This window comes from Herpailurus yagouaroundi, unplaced genomic scaffold (assembly GCF_014898765.1).
Source record: "Herpailurus yagouaroundi ecotype Mexico unplaced genomic scaffold, PumYag 347, whole genome shotgun sequence".
In the NCBI taxonomy this organism is placed as follows: domain Eukaryota; kingdom Metazoa; phylum Chordata; class Mammalia; order Carnivora; family Felidae; genus Herpailurus; species Herpailurus yagouaroundi.
In genome coordinates this window covers 1-3,303 of record NW_024412564.1, presented here as the reverse complement: position 1 = coordinate 3,303, position 3,303 = coordinate 1, and the positions used below count along the sequence as shown (strand labels likewise).

Genomic DNA, 3,303 nt, shown 5'->3' with positions numbered 1-3,303 from the left:
GACAACAGAGAATGTGGTATGTGCCCTGGGCCTGATCGTGGGTCTGGTGGGCATCATTGTTGGAGCCATCTTCATCATCAAGGGCATGCACAAGGTCAATGCTGGTGAACGCCGGGGGCCTCTGTGAGGCATCCACAGGTGGGTTTAATGTGGGCAGAGGAAGACATACATGGAGTTTTCCAAGGGTAGGAAACAGCATGGGAAAGAGGATTGTGATGCCTTTCAAGTGATAGGAAAGTCATGGCTCTTGCTAGGATATCTTTGCTAGGATAGAGCCAGACATTGACATCGTCTGGTATCCCAAAGCTTCAAGATCCCTTATTTCTTTCCGTACGTGTGTACCTAGACCAAAACTTCAGTCTTGGAAATTACCTCCACTACCTAAGACCATTGTTTCGCATCAGAGTATTGAATCCAAGTGTTCAAGGAAACATTTGGGCACTTACTGGTTTGTATTTCCTGAGGCAGACCTTCAGTTAAGAAGGGTTTCCAGAGTTTGGCTCACTTGGGCTTAGGGCAGATTCAGTGCATGAAATGAAATTCTCTTGAAGGTCAATACCTATATTTGCTTCTCTAATCTGAAAAGTGATGTTGAAACTTCCAAGGGAAGGTCAGCAGTGCTCTGCTCATTCATCCTTACTCAGAGTGTAGGGGATGCAGTTCATGTTGGAACAGTGGTATTTAGGTTGTGTTTACTGGACAGATGTGAGAGGAATGTTATGAGGCTTTTCCAAAACAAAGGATTAAGGGAGAAGAAAAAGGATCTGAAAAAAAGAGCTTAAAATACTCATCCTAATCTTTAGTAACCATGTATGTCTTTCTACAGGCAATGGCTTTTCCCAAAGAGAAGATCAATGAAGAAATGTGTGCCTTGAAAGCTTTATAAGCCTGGCAATATCCCAATTGCTCACCTCACTGAAGACAACTCTTTTTCAGCATTTTCAGCCCTTTAGCTATTCTAGGAAGAATGATGCCTTCCTGATCTGTCCAGGCTCTGCTGTGGAGTTATTCCCTGTTTACTGCCCTTCTTGGGTCTATTTTTCTCCATTTTCTACCATCATTTGATCATCACCATGTGTTGCCTCTGGAATAGACCCCAGAGGATCCCTTCTCTGCCCGGAAACACTTTGAATGTTCAATTCAAACATCTCTTCACACTTATTGCTTGGGTTTCTCCCAACTGTGATTGTGGGTTTTTTTTAAACACAATAAACTTTTGATGTTCTGAGGGAAGGTTTGATGTGTAAGCCAGTTCTTCACAGAGACTAGAGAATGTGTACGATTCTTTCTTCCAAAATGTGTGAATGTTGAATGTCTGTGATAAGTTCTGTAAGTAATCAGAAGTATCTAGGTTCATTAGGATCATGCCTCACTTGTAGCATCCATAAGCAATTCAGTTGCTGTGATCCAGTCCCCCTATGGAAAACCCTAGAGTAGAGTTCGTTGGGAGATCTCTACTTAGCAATGGTTTCAGGATCTGGTCTTGGTTCTTGAGTCTCCAACCCAATGATATATCTGGACCTTGGTAGAATGAATGCAAAGTGTAGGGTTTAGACTCAGATAATGAATAAGACTCATGACGGGGAGCAGGTGGGAGTGGAGTAGGGAAGAAAGAGTAGGAGTCATATACCTTACAGAATTTATGTATCAGTGACACTCATTCCAGGTTTAAGGAAAAATAGGATTGGACATTGCGTGTCAGCATTACCCATCTAATTAACATGGTCTTGGAGGCCTGTTTCATCACCTGGAGAATGGTCTGACTTATTCCTGGAAGACTCTTGTATTGCATATGTATCCCTGAGTAGAAACCCCCGGTAAAAAGTGGGAGGTTGGACAGGACATGACATTTAGATGGACTGAAAACATGTTTGAGACACAGAGGGCTATTGCTCTTTATCTATGAAACTCTTACTAAGCGGTTACCAGGGCCTAGCCGATACCTTCCAGATTAATTATCCTGACAGTTTGCGAGAGTGGCAAATAAGGGCAGTTGCAATGATGTCAATTTGGGGTTCAACTTACTCTACCTTTGTTATCTGTGCATTCACTGGTACCCTGCTGAACTAACCTATCTGATTCCTTTCTTGAAGATACTGATGGCAATTTTTCCCACACTGGGTTATTATTACAAGAATCAAAGGGAAACTGCAAAAAGAGTAAGATGCATAGAAGTAACAATGTTTCAAGAATTATAAATTCCATTATTTTTTCTCAAAATTTCAATACCTGATGATAAAAATCCCGGAAAAGAACAAATCAAGGCAAGATGACTTTGAAGGGTAGCAGAATACATCACCCCAAAATATATCACTTAGCCAAAAGGATCCTTTGGAGCTGAGAAGGTGGTCTTGGGTAATCAAATTGTGTTAGATTGCTTATTGGCTGAAGAAAGAGTCTGTGCCACAGCAGATACCTCCTGCTGCTCCTGGATCAACACCCCTAATATTACAGAAACCCAAATACAGGAAACTGACAAACAAGCTTCTTGGCTAAAACACATTGATACCAACTGGTTTGGTACCTGGAGGTCCTGACTAAGAGACATACTTCAGTCCCTTGGTATTCTCCTGATAGTCGTCATGAAGCTGTGTTCTCTCAAGGGGTTTAAACACATGTTTATAATCACCAGCAGTACATCAGATGGTCTCACTGCCCTTGGAGAAGCAGAAATGGCATGAACGGTGAGGTGCAAACACCTTCCACGAACCTGATCTGATAACTTAAGAGTTTCACAGGGAAACAAGAATAACTTCAGCCTGATGGTGACTGAGAGAGTCACTAATGCCAAATTTTTGGTCCATCTCTCATGCATGAAAGGATGACCAAAATGGGGGAATTGTTGAGTAATTTTACTAGGAGGCTATTAGACAGAGTTGGCTCCAACATCTTGGTAACTTACGTAAGCAAACTGAATCCTAAGCCAGACTCTATTCCTATAAGTGCACTTGTATCCCAGCCAAATTCACCAATAGCCAACTGGGCTTTTCCAAGTCAGACTGAATAAGATATAGCGAATCAGGTAATTTCCATGTTTTGCTTCTGCATCTGCTCTATGAAAGCCTTTCTCCAGTTCCTGTCAGAGTTCCATCTCCAGAGTTCTTTCACCATTTTTGGTTGGCACTGCCAGATTTGAATCATGCTCTCGAACAAGCACTTGGAAGTTATCTCATGCCTCAGTTTATTTTTCAACACCCTATAGTAAATTTCTAGTTGTGTAAGGTATTGACTCTTGGTTCCATCTCAGGTCGGGATCTCAGGGTTATGAGATGGAGCCCTCCCCAGGGCTCCACAATGGGTATG

The 3,303-nt window shown here is 42.1% G+C and overlaps 1 long non-coding RNA gene across 1 annotated transcript; it reads left to right on the top strand.

Moving 5' to 3' along the window:
* The first annotated feature begins 6 nt into the window (after positions 1-6).
* On the top strand, positions 7-1,233 carry LOC121021878 (uncharacterized). The gene is made up of 2 exons (XR_005786730.1): positions 7-138; positions 827-1,233. It is a non-coding gene; the product is annotated as an uncharacterized LOC121021878 (long non-coding RNA).
* Positions 1,234-3,303: the final 2,070 nt, after the last annotated feature.